Source organism: Mustela erminea, chromosome 1 (assembly GCF_009829155.1).
Source record: "Mustela erminea isolate mMusErm1 chromosome 1, mMusErm1.Pri, whole genome shotgun sequence".
Taxonomy (NCBI): Eukaryota; Metazoa; Chordata; class Mammalia; order Carnivora; family Mustelidae; genus Mustela; species Mustela erminea.
This window is the reverse complement of record NC_045614.1, coordinates 166150420-166163538: the sequence shown is the minus strand read 5'-3', so window position 1 is coordinate 166163538 and position 13119 is coordinate 166150420. Positions and strand designations below refer to the sequence as shown.

At 36.4% G+C, this 13119-nt stretch overlaps 1 long non-coding RNA gene across 4 annotated transcripts in view; it reads right to left on the bottom strand.

Annotated features, from left to right (window-relative positions):
- LOC116594617 overlaps positions 1-13119 on the bottom strand; it is a 192114-nt gene that overhangs the window by 39237 nt on the left and 139758 nt on the right. For 3 of the 4 annotated variants that reach the window (XR_004287339.1, XR_004287327.1, XR_004287333.1), the window contains 2 exons: positions 9030-9130; positions 8116-8175 (listed from right to left, as the gene is read on the bottom strand). The exons of the other annotated variant lie outside the window; for it this stretch is intronic. This is a non-coding gene — a long non-coding RNA (uncharacterized LOC116594617). Of the gene's footprint in view, positions 1-8115; positions 8176-9029; positions 9131-13119 lie in introns of those variants that run through there. 4 annotated transcript variants of the gene reach the window in all.

Here is a 13119-nt window from a genome sequence, read left to right as displayed (position 1 = left end):
AAGAGGTAAAAGAACCAAATATGCTGGGTTTGGGAAGTGGGCAGTTTGACATTTTTGACATGATTTTTAGTATGGCATTCATCAAGAAAGTAACATACGAGGGCGCCTGGGTGGCTCAGTGGGTTAACCCGCTGCCTTCGGCTCAGGTCATGATCTCAGAGTCCTGGGATCGAGTCCCGCATCGGGCTCTCTGCTGAGCAGAGAGCCTGCTTCCCTCTCTCTCTCTCTGGCTGCCTCTCCATCTACTTGTGATTTCTCTCTGTCAAATTAATAAATTTAAAAAAAAAAAATCTTTAAAAAAAAAAATCTTTAAAAAAGAAAGTAACATACGAGCAAAAACTTAAAGGAACTGAGGGAGTTAACCATGGAGATATCAGAAGAGGTGTGTTCCTGACAAAAAGAACAACCAGTCCAAATTCTCTAAAGGGAGAAAGAGCATGGCATCTTCAAGGAATAGCAAGAAGACTTGCTGGAATAGAGGAAGTGAAAGGAAGAATAGTGTAATGTAAAGACAGAGTATAAGATGAGGGGACAGATTATTTGGAATGCTGGTTATTATTAGAAGGATGACAGCTTTATTCTGAATGAAATGGGAAGCTACTGAAAGATTTTAAGCAAAATGATATGTTCTGATTTACACCTACATTTTCAAGGCAACACTCTAGCTACTGCCTTGATAAAGAGAAAAGTAAAGAAACAGGGAGAAAGTTAAGTAGCTACTGGCTACGTAAGTGAAAGATGATGAAAGTGAAAGATGATGGTGGCTCAGAACAAGACGACATCATTTTTAGTGAGTAAAATGATGAAAAGTGGTTAGATTCTAAATGCAGTTTTAAAGTAGAACTAATAGAATGTCTTAATAGATTAGATGGAGATTATGAAAGGAAGAAAAAAATCAAGTATAACTCCAGGATTTTTTAATGCTTTCTTTTTTTTGTTTGTTTGGGCCTAGAAAAAAATGGAGTTGTTACCAAATATAAGGGGAGACTACAGGAGTAGCAAACTCTGGGTGTTGATTCACACTAAATGTAAGTGATAAACACCCTAATGAAATACAGATACTTACGTATGTTAGATAAGAAAGCAAGACCCAACCACATGGTGATTACAAAAAACTTCCTTTAAATATAAAGAAACAAATAACTTTAAAGTAAAACAATAGAAAAAGAGATTCTTTGCAAACACTAATCAAAAGAAAAGAGAATCAGCTATATTTATAGCAGACAAACCAGATTTCAAATCTCGGGATGTTACTGGAGATAAACAAGGTCATTTCACAATGATAAATAGGTCAATACTTCAATAGGGCCTAAAAATCATAAATTTTTGTGTCCTAATAATAAAGTTTCAAGATACATAAAGGAAATACTGATAGAACTGTAAGGAAAAAAAATAGACAAATCCATAATTACAGCCAGAGAATTCGATACCCTTCTCATGAGTGATAGAACAAGAAAAATCAACATCAGTAAAGAAATAATAGATTTGAATAACACGGTCAATCAATTAGGCATAACTTACATTTAGAGAACATTCTATGTGCAACAGCAAAATAAAAATCCTTCTCAAGTCTACATGGTCTATTTACCAGGGTAACCAATATCCTGAGCCATAGATCAGGTATTAAAAAACTTAACAGAATTAGATTTATACATATTATGTTCTCTAATCACAATGGAATTAAATTAGAAATAAATAACACAAAGATATCTGGAAATTTCCTAAATACTTGGAAACTTGAATAACATAGTTCTAAAAAACCCAAGCGTAAAAGAAGAAACCAAAACTGAAATTATAAAGTATTTTAGAATGAATGAAAGCACAACATATCAAAGTTTGTGGGATGCCACTAAAGTAGTACTTAGAGGGAAAGTTATAGCCTTAAAATGCCTAAATTAGAAAAAAAAAAGATCTTAAGTGCCTCAGCTTTCACCTAAAAATCTAGAAAATGAGCAAAATAAACCTGAAACAAACAAAAGAAAGGAAATAAAAATATCAGAACTTAAATCTATAAAATAGTAAACAGAAAAACCATAGAGAATATCAGTGAAATAAAAACTGATACTGATTATTTGAGATTAATAAAATTAATAAAGTTCTAGTCATACTGACCAAAAAAACAGAAGATACAGGTTACCATTATCTGGAATGAGCAAAGTTACAAACAACAAATTTTACTGTTAATAACAGCATAATATGAGAATTACTATGGCAATAAACTCAACTACTTAGATTAAATGAAAGTTGCTTGGAAGAAAAACTACCATATCTCAGTCAAGAAGAAATCGATACTCTGAATAGCCCTATATCTATTGAAGAATTTGCTTTTGAACCTTCCCACAAAGAATAATACTAGACTAGATGGCCTCACTGGTGAATACTACCAAATATTTAGGAAATAATACCACTTTTATATAAATAGTTCGTAAAATTGAAGGACAGGCAACACTTTCCAACTCATTATATAAGGCCATTATTATAATGATACCCACACAGAGAAAGATAATACCAGAAAAGAAAATGGCAAGCCAATGTCCCTCACAAAAACAGCTATAAGTCTTAACACAACTTTAGCAAATTAAATCCAACAATATATGAAAAGAGTAGTAGCCTAACCAAGTGAGTTTTATCACAGGAATGCAAATAATTCAAAAGTCAATCAATATAATTAATCACAGCAACAAACTAACCTAGAAAAACTATATGATCACCTCAAGAGACACAGAAAAAGCATTTGACAAAATTTCACATCCATCCTTAACAGAAAGACTCACCAAACCAGTAACAGAAGGGAACATTCTCAACTTCATAAAAAGTATCTATGAAACATCTACAGCCAACGATATGTTACAAGGTGAGAAACAGCTTGCTTCTTTCTTTCTTAAGATCAGTAATGAGACAAGGAAGTCTGCTTTCCTATCTTCTATTCAACATTATACTAGCAGTTCTCTAGTGCAATAAGCTAAGAAAATAAAAGACATCCATACTAACAATAAATAAATAAAACCATAATTACTCACCAATGACATGATCATCTTCTTGAAAAAAAAAAATCCAATGGTATCTGTAAAACAAGATATTAAATCTAATAAGTGAGTTTAGTGATGTCACAGGATTCAAGATCAATATGCAAAAATCAGGTTTTTTCCCAATTCTAGCAATGGACAGTCAGTGAAAAAAAAAATACTATCTATAACACAAAACATGTGAAATACTTAGGAATAAATGTAACCAAAAATGTGCAAAAGTATAGTGCTGAGAGAAATTAAAGAAAACCTAACTAAATAGATAATCCATATCTGTGGGTCAGAAAATTCAGTATTTACTTGAAACTGATTCATGGAGTTAATGCAAATTCAAATAAAAGCCTATCAGAGGTTTTTGGTTTTGTTTTTGTTTTGTAGACACTGACAAGATGAATGGATAAACAAATTTTGGTACATCTACACTAGGGAATACTATTTAGCAATATAAAGGAACAAACTACTGAAATAGGTAACATCAACGAATCTCAAACTAAGTATGTTGAATAAAAAAGCTAGACGAACTGGAGTACATACTGTATTATTCCATTCATATGAAATTAAAGAAAATGAAATATACTCTATGGTGACAGAGTAGTTGTCTGAAGATAGGTGAATAGGTGGGGAAAGGAGAGGAAAGGATTTCAGTGGGACATGAAACTTTGAAGGGTAAGGAATATGTGCATTATCTTAAATATGGTAATGGTTGCATGGATGTTTACATATGCCAGAATTTATATTTTAAGCATCAGCAGTTTGCAGAATATCAATTACATCTCAGTACAACTCTTTACAAAGAATGTAGGTAATTGCTGAAATGCCACCTTTGAGAAGCTAATTGCAAAGATAATCAAATAGGAAAGCAAGGACAGACTCTGATAACGTAAGTAAAAGGACCGGCTTTAGATAGGAGCCCAGATACAAGCACTAAGGCAAAAGAACAGAAATGGAAAAGCTGATAGGTGAGGAGATGCAGCTGTGGGAGTCCTTAGCTCTCTTATCAGTGTTTCAATTTTCTCAGTGAAATGCCATTATCTGTGATTACAGACAGAGGACAAGGTTTGGGAGGTTTGAGGAAAAGGGACTAATACAGAAGAAGTAGTAAAGAGGAGTCTGTGCTAGTCTATGAAAATTCAGTATGTTTGCCAGGTAGCATTAAAAACCCACTGAGGGACACCTGGGTGGCTCAGTTGGTTAAGCCTCTACCTTCAGCTCAGGTCATGACCTGAGGGTCCTGGGATCAAGTCCAGCATCAGACTCCTTTCTCAGCAGGGAACATGCTTCTTCCCATGCTGTTCAGCCTTCTCTTGCTCTCTCTGATGAATGAATGAACAAATTCTTTAAAAAAAAAAAAAAAAAAGAGAGACAGCTAATGTTTGAGGCCATGAATTTAAAGTAGAACCATTCAGCATGTGTGGGTAGTATTCTCTAGTCAGAGGAAAAATGTAAGCATGGAGCAGGCAAGGAGCTCTTTTTTTTTTTTTTTTTTTTTTAAAGATTTTATTTATTTGTCAGAGTGAGAGAGCGAGAGCGAGCACAGGCAGACAGAGTGGAAGGCAGAGTCAGAGGGAGAAGCAGGCTCCCTGCAGAGCAAGGAGCCCGATGTGGGACTCGATCCCAGGATGCTGGGATCATGACCTGAGCCGAAGGCAGCTGCTTAACCAACTGAGCCACCCAGGCGTCCCGAGCTCTTTTTAACTACAGTGTGGCTTTTTCCCGAGTAAGTCAATGAAACAACAGAGAAACAAAAGAATTGGGACAGGGGACAGAAGTTTCTATAATGATTGCTCAAAGTACTAAATCCTGGTTAGAGTGCAGGATGCATTAAATTAATCTATTGGACAGGTTGTAATTATTAATTATGATATGGTCTACAGTAATACCATATGAGTGAGAGCTGAAACATGATATAGGACAAGATCACTGTAGGACACAATGTTGAAAGGATCATCAAAGGCCGCCTGGGTGGCTCAGTTGGCTAAGTGTCTGCCTTCAGCTCAGGTCATGATCTCAGGGTCCTGGGATGGAGCCATACATCCATCGGGCTCTCTGCCCAGGGGGTAGTCTGTTTCTCCCTCTCCCTCTGTGTGCTCACATAGTCTCTCTCTCTCCCACCATCTCTCAAATCAATACAATCTTTAAAAAAAAAAAAAAGATCATCAAGTTGAAGTTGAACTGAAGTAGAATTAAGGGAGGAATGGTGTTGGCAAAACACAGGTAATTAGATGCTAATATCTTTGAAAAAAGAAGGGAAACAACCCAGAGGTTGAGATAAAATCAAAATGATAGAAAATGAGTAACATAATTAGATGACATAAAATGTTTCTGCAGTTTGAAGAGGATAGAATCTGTGAAAGAAAGACTATCAATAGCTGAGTGACCTAAATAGAGTCTCAAGGGGAAAACAGGCTTTTATTAGAGCAAAAAAAATAAAAATAAGTGATTTAAATGTTTTGATAAGAGAGTCGTCACATATGAAATATTTGCTGATGCTGGACAGTGAATTCTAGAAAGCACAATGAAAATACTGTGCTTTCTAAATTATGGAAAATACTGACGCTAAGGGATGATAGCTAGTTTAGGGCTTCGCTTAGTGTCTGATGAATCAGAGAGAGATGCATAGGATTTATCCTGGTAGATTCAAAGTAAATTGTGTTGCTATTAATCTGAGTTCAGAGGTAGGAAGGATTAGGTGTCTGGAACTTTCTCTTAACTCCTCTTTATGGAATCGAGGAAGTATCCTGATGTGGGACCTGAGTCCCAAGGCTGTGTAGGGAAAACTATGGTGAAGCATGGTCTTAGTCACAGCATGTGGATTCACCTTTAAGCCATATCGGAAAAGGGGTGAACTTATGACGATTGTGTTGACTCATCTTTGACTAGTTTTGTAGATTTCATAGGGAAGCTAGTTAATGAAAATAATCACCCTAAGCTGTACCCAATCTGATCTTCCATCCCATCTTTAAGCACATTATTTGAAACTTCTGAAAATAATTTAAAGTAAAACATTTTAGCATTTTAGGCTGCATCAAAATATCATGGGGTTATTTAACCTTCTACATCTTAATCTCCTACCCCACTTTTTCCCACCTTCCTACCTATCTCCCCTGCCCCATACACACATACCATGAACCACTTACTCATGACTGCTCAAACTTTTCAAATCCACAATACACTTTTATCGGTCTGTGATATACCACCCTCTCAGCCAGAGATCTCACCTGCTGTCCTCTCATCTGCCTGATGTACTCTTACTCAGACCTTGTTCAAATGTCCCACCCCTCCTGGGAAGCCTTCCCTGGTGGCCCCAACATCAGTGCTCCATTCCCAGTCTTGTGCCATACTTCGTATATACTACTCTATCAGAGCATGTAGCAGAATACTAACTATTCATGTGCTTGTCTTCCTTGCTAGATAGTGAGTTCTTCAAAGTCAGGAAATGATACTGAAAATTTATACTATATTACAAGGACCTCAGTGCCTTGTTGAATTAAAGTGAATAAAAGTCCTACTGATTATTTCAAAATAGGCAGTGTTGACCAAAGCTAGATTCATAGCAATCTCATCCAAGTTTGCAAAAATGTGATTCATATTCACTTTTATTTTAAAAATAGCTTATTCACATTTCCAACAATATTTAAGGAAATAGGATTCATGAATTTTGTAAAGGGAACAATTTATTTTATCGGACAATGATTAGTTGAGTCATATCAGCAGTATAGCTGGAGTCAGTAAATTCAAGCTAGCTTAACAAATATCATTGGTTTCAATGAAGAATTAAAGGATAAAATTATACTCTATTATCAAGTGAAATACCATGCATTGAAATAACAGAGATGAAACAAAAGGTTAATTGGAATTTAAACCAAACCCTGTTTTAGTAGACTAAATAAGCTTTCAATCAAAAGGTGAAATTCAGCATTAAACACTAAAATAAGTAAGTGTTACCATCTGAGACCCAGGCTTATAAAAGTATGATAAATCAGGTTAACTTTAGTAGAATACAAACAACTTTGAAATATATAGGAATACAACTAGTTAAGGCATAGTAACAATCTGGTAAGGCACAGTTTACAACATAATTCAAAATATACTGGCCACAGAGTAAAAGCCTAAGTCAGATGCAATTTATCCGGACAGATGAATTAATAATACAATGTTAGCCCAATCCTGCTCAACTATGTAGACATCCCAGGAAGTTAGCCTCACATTTTAAAAGTTGCTTAAAACTGAGGGCACGTATTGCATGGAGCACTGGGTGTTGTGCAAAAACAATGAATTCTGTTATGCTGAAAAGAAATTAAAAGAGAGAATCAATTATCATATGGTTTCACTTATTTGTGGAGCATAACAAATAGCATGGAGGACAAGGGGAGTTAGAGAGGAGAAGGGAGTTGAGGGAAATCTGAAGGGGAGGTGAACCATGACAGACTATGGACTCTGAAAAGCAATCTGAGAGGTTTGTAGGGGTGGGGGGTGGGAAGTTGGGGGAACCAGGTGGTGGGTATTAGAGAGGGCACGGATTGCATGGAGCACTGGGTGTGGTGCAAAAACAATGAATACTGTAACACTGAAAATAAATTTTTAAAAAAGTAAGGAGAGAGAAGAAATACAACAACAACAACAAAAAAGTTGCTTAAAACTGAATTCAAGTGCAACACCCTGATACAATCAAGTGGCTGCTGAGTGATAATAAATATAGATCTGAGGTTTAATTTTTTTTTAATTTTTTATTTTTTATAAACATATATTTTTATCCCCAGGGGTACAGGTCTGTGAATCATTTTTAAGTATGAGATTTTATTTGAAAATTGATATTCAATCTTTTATTTTGCTATTGCATTAACATGAAAGTTAGTGCATAATAGTGTCAATAATCTGTTTGAAAGTCAGTAAAAAGATTTGCAAGCTGTCAACAGGTTTAAGAGCTTGTCCCAGTCATACTGACAGAAGCAATTCACAGCCTTCTTTGCTGGACACTCACAGAATGCCCAAAGTTGACATGCTAGGAAATTCTATTTTTTCTGAACCACGGTTTATCCCAGAAAATGAGTGCTTCATATTGCTGGGGTAACAAAACGGTGCAACTCACCTATGCTGCTTTTTCACCCCAAGGCAGGTGACAGAGATGGCGTCTCCATCTTGAGAAAGGCTTGAGGAGGGAATGAGGAGACATTAGCATCCTTCTTAAGCAAGGAGAAATAAAAAGTTAACTGGTCTTCCCTCCCAGGAGAGAATAGCCTCCCAATTAGCTACTCCACTAACACTGTATTCCCCAAAAATGTAAAATTCTCTCTATTCTTTTAATCCTTCTGAAAAGTTGAAACTCCTCACCAAGTTGCAAATCATTAGCATTAAGTGACATTTATGAGGTCTTGATTTGCATAACTCTGTTGAAATTGTTAATAAAATCTAAGAACAGTGCTCTCCAGAATTACATTCACATATTAATTTTTTTAATCAAAGAAGGAGTCATATAGAGACAATGACTGCAATTATCCGATCAGTTGCTGCAATCAGCAGCAAAAACAATATCCTTGAATACAAACAGTGTGACCAAAACACCCAAAATTGAGTATCAGTAGTTTTATGTAAGAGTGAGAAGACACTGCCTGTTGTCCATCGGCCTGTATTTATAAAAGAATGTGTTAACAAAAGGAGACGGAATTGAAGAAACCCAAGGCATGTTAAATTAAAAGTCGGAAGCACCTGGTTCTTAGAACCTCAAGTCTGCTCTGTACATACACCATGGCCTTCTCTTTCCTCTTGCTTCGACATAATACTAATGTTGCTTCCTAATGATGATTTACACACAAAATCATGGTGAACACTGCATTATCAAGGCCTATTGTAAAATTTGAGGCTATCACATTAGCAATTCCAACAAAAAAACTGCAGACTCCAGAATTCTGTCCAAAATACACACACACACACACACACACACACACACACACACACACACTCACCCTGTAAACAGCCACGCTAGATGTCCTTCAAAAAACTTACTATTGTCGTAAAATGCAAGAGTTGCAATCAGTGATATTTTTTGACATTTCAGAAAAGCAGCCCAGTAGCATTCTCATCCAGGATGGTCAGTTCCATGATGCCTGCAGTGAAATTGATAGACGCAGAGTTCATAGGCCAATCTGCTCAACTAATGCTAGACTTGCCATGCGAAGTGACAGGGAATTGATATTTTCTACAGCCGCTTAGAGTTAGTCAATTAAGGAGTATGAAAAAATGGGAAAGACTCCTCTCATCCTATTATAGCTTATTAATTCTTGGCAGGTACTTGGACTTCCTACTTCTGTCTCTGCCTAGGATTCCTAAACTCTGAGCAATGTTATTATTCCTTAACTATGATCTTCACTTGGAGAGCAAAGAATCTTCTGTAGTAGATAGCAAATTTGAGCTCCCCAAAATGATGTTGATTTAAGTTGCTATTAAACACACTGCTATTAGGTATGAGCACATACCTAAATATACTTCTAGTTGTTTTATTTTTGCCACAGGGAAATCCTGCAAATTATAATTATCATACAGAAACTTCATAGCAATGGAAAGTTTTCCTGGAGAAAGGAAGTACCTACCTGAAAATGTTACATATGAATTACCCCAAAATACCCTTTTTGCCAAGTTGAGGAATAATAGATTTGAGTTGTTATTCGAACAGTAAACATGATTCTCTAATTGATTTTTCTTAAAGTCTTACTAACATTTTATTGTAACAGATTTAATCTTATTTCTATGAATATTTCAAATGGAAATTATGGTTTATGCCTTTTCTTTCCTACTTGGTGGCAACTGATAGATTGAGTTCGAATTTTTCAACTATTTAGCAATTATTCTGCTGCTGTGCTTCATCACACACTGTCAGAATAAGGTGGAATGGGGCATTAGGAAGCATGGATAACAAACAGATCTACTTTTGGAAGTGTTTAAATCACTATTAACCTCCAACTCAGCATTTTATAACAAACTGTCCCTCAAAGTATAATGGTACACATTAGTCTCAAGAACATACCAGGCACCTAACAACCAGAACTGAATAGATAATCTAGTTGAATTCAAAAATCAAAACTGAAAATATCTGTAGATACCCTCTGAGTAAGGCACTCTGGGGGACAAAGGAGGCTGCGTACCTTAATGAGCTATTGCAAATAACTAGAATACAGGCTTCCAAGTGATTTAATTAGAGTAGAGAGGAAACATTTAAAAAATGAGAAATCATATTTTTTGGAACAACCAGAAAAGCATCATGGAGGATTTCACATAAAGACATAAAGAGTTTTTCTAGAGATCTGTTCAGACGGTAATTTATTTTTCAGAATAAACATGAAGAGAGGTAATTAAGATGAATAAATTAAAGTTCTTACAACCCACATAATCTCTTGGGCAAAAAATGGCAGAATCATTCAATTCTTGTATTTGATCTTCCTGTTCCTTATTTCCTACTAATACTACCCAGAGCATAGTGTTTTGTTTCCTTTTGTTTTTTCTTTTAAATCAAGCTGAATATAGTAGAATGGCTAAATATATTTTGATATATTTATATTGTAGAATATTAATAGTTTTGTAAAAGATAGATTTACAAGTGATTAGATGAATAAATTTCCAAAATAGATGTTGAATGGAGAAGCCAGTTGTAAAATGTTGCACACAGTATGATATTATATGTGTCATAAGCACTAAGGAAAACTCATGAGAACTTGTAATTTCATATAACTAAATCTTAAGCCCCTAATACTCAATTGACTGGAGCCTCTAGGCAATAACTGTAAACACCTGGGATTCACAAACCCAAGGGAGACATATTCTAAATTTTCACGATAGGATTCAATCCAGGAGTGGCATGAGAGAGTCAACAACTTTTGCAGAAGGAAGGATTTCAGGACAGGACTATTGTTCATTAACTTAACCTGAATACAGGATCCAGATGAGGCTATAAAGGCGATTGGGGGGGGGGGGGTCCCTGCTCTGAGCATTCAGCTCGGCTACTACCAGGCACTCAAAAGGACACTGGCAATGCTCACTGAGGAACCCTAAGAGACTCAGTGTCCTGATGGAATCCTTCTCCATCTCGTTTCCACAATCTTCAAGTACACTGGCCCCCATGTATCCAAAGTAGGTTTTATCAAATAAAGTTATTGATATGAAGCAGCAGGGAAGGAGAATATTCAAAACTCTGCCGATTGACCAGCAATTACAAATATATTCTACACAAGACTAGTCCTGTGATTTTTTTTTCTGCTCAGAAGAGGTCCAAATTTGGAAAAGAGCTGCAAAAAAAACCCAAAACCCTGTCTTGGAGAGTCACAATTCACATACATATTTAAATACATGAAAAGCTCTAAGAAGTCATAGAGTAACAGAATCTGTTACACGTTGTTTCATTTCTCTCTAAACTCCACTGCCATATCCCTCTTCAACATATCTAAAGGCACCTAAGCCTTCATGTGTCAGAAACTGAATGATTATAGCTCCAAACCCGATCTTCAGGTGACTTCTGATGTGTGCAAATCATTCATCAAAGGTGCAAGTCACAAAGCTCTCTCCCTCTCTATCTTCTATATACAATCCAACATCAAATCCTATTAATTCTACACGCAGAAAGCCCCTTGCTTTTCTCAATTTCTGCCATTCCCATTGTAGTACATACCACATTATCTCCTCTCTGAACTGCTGCTGTGGTTCCCTACTCAGTACTCCCATATATATTCTCTCTGCCCATATTCATCAGCTTGGCCGCCATAACAAAACATCACAAGCTGGGTGGCTTCAACAGCAGAAATTTATTTTCTCATGGCTCTGAAGATGAGAAGTCCCTGATCAAGGTACCAATAAATTTGTTTCCTGGTGAGACCTCTCCTCCTGTCTTGCAAATGGCCACCTTCTTACTTCTCCTCATGTGGCCTCTTTTCTGTGCACAGGCTGAGAGAGAACTGTGATGTCTCTCTTCTTTTAAGGACACCAGTCCTATCTGATTAAGGCCCCACCCTTATAACCTCACTTAATCTTTATTACATCCTTTTAGGCCCTAACTCCATATACAGTCATATTAAGGCATCAACATATAAATTTGGCCCGACCAAATTTATGGGGTCACAATTCAGTCTATACCACCCACTTCTCCTCTAATACCTATACTACAACCTAAGTGTTATTTTAAAAATGAAAATCTCTTCTCTTCCAAATGTCTCTCTCTTTCAAAAATGGTCTTTAAAAATATCATAGGTGCTTTCCTCATTCTGGCATCTGCTTACCTCAGCAACCTCCCTTCCAACCTACCTTCCACTATAATGACCTTTAAATTTCTCACATATCATGTTTCTGTTTATGTGAAGTCCTCTGTACATGCTACTCCATTCCTGCATTGCCAATTTCCCTTTCCCCCCGGAAAGCTTCCGTAGCCCCCAAATACTCCAAAACTATACGACACCTCCTAGAACAGTCTATGTGTCCTATACTTCAAGTACATTGCAATGATTTCAGTTATGTATTATAGATTTCTGTAATTAGTTAATTAATGTCTTAGTCCACCTGGGCTACTATAACCAAATAGACTAGGTGGCTTATAAATAACAGAAATTTATTTCTGACAGTTCTGGAGACTGAAGTCCAAGTTCAAGCACCAGCATGGTCGGGCGAGGACCCTCTTCCTAGCTCACAGCCACAGCCATCTTGCTGCATCCTCACAAGGTGCAAGGGGCTAGGGACCTCTGTGTAGCCTCTGTTATAAGAGCACTAATCCCATTCATAGGCTCTACCCTCATGACCTAATCATCTCTTAAGGGTCCACTCCTATCACTTTTGGCACCAGGACTTCAACATATAAATTGGAAGGCAGGCACAAATATTCAGGCCATAGCACTTAATGTCTGTTTTCCTTACTAGACCATAAGCAATATGAGGCAGTGATCATGTTCATTTTGCTCATCATTATATGCACAGCATCTTGCATTGTGTTTACCATGCATACTGTGTTCACACAGTAGGTAAAACATTTGTTTAATGAATGAATAAATGTACCCAGAATTCCTCTAATTTACTTGAAAAAAAGATTGCAAGACCTACTTACAAATATTCTGTTTAACTA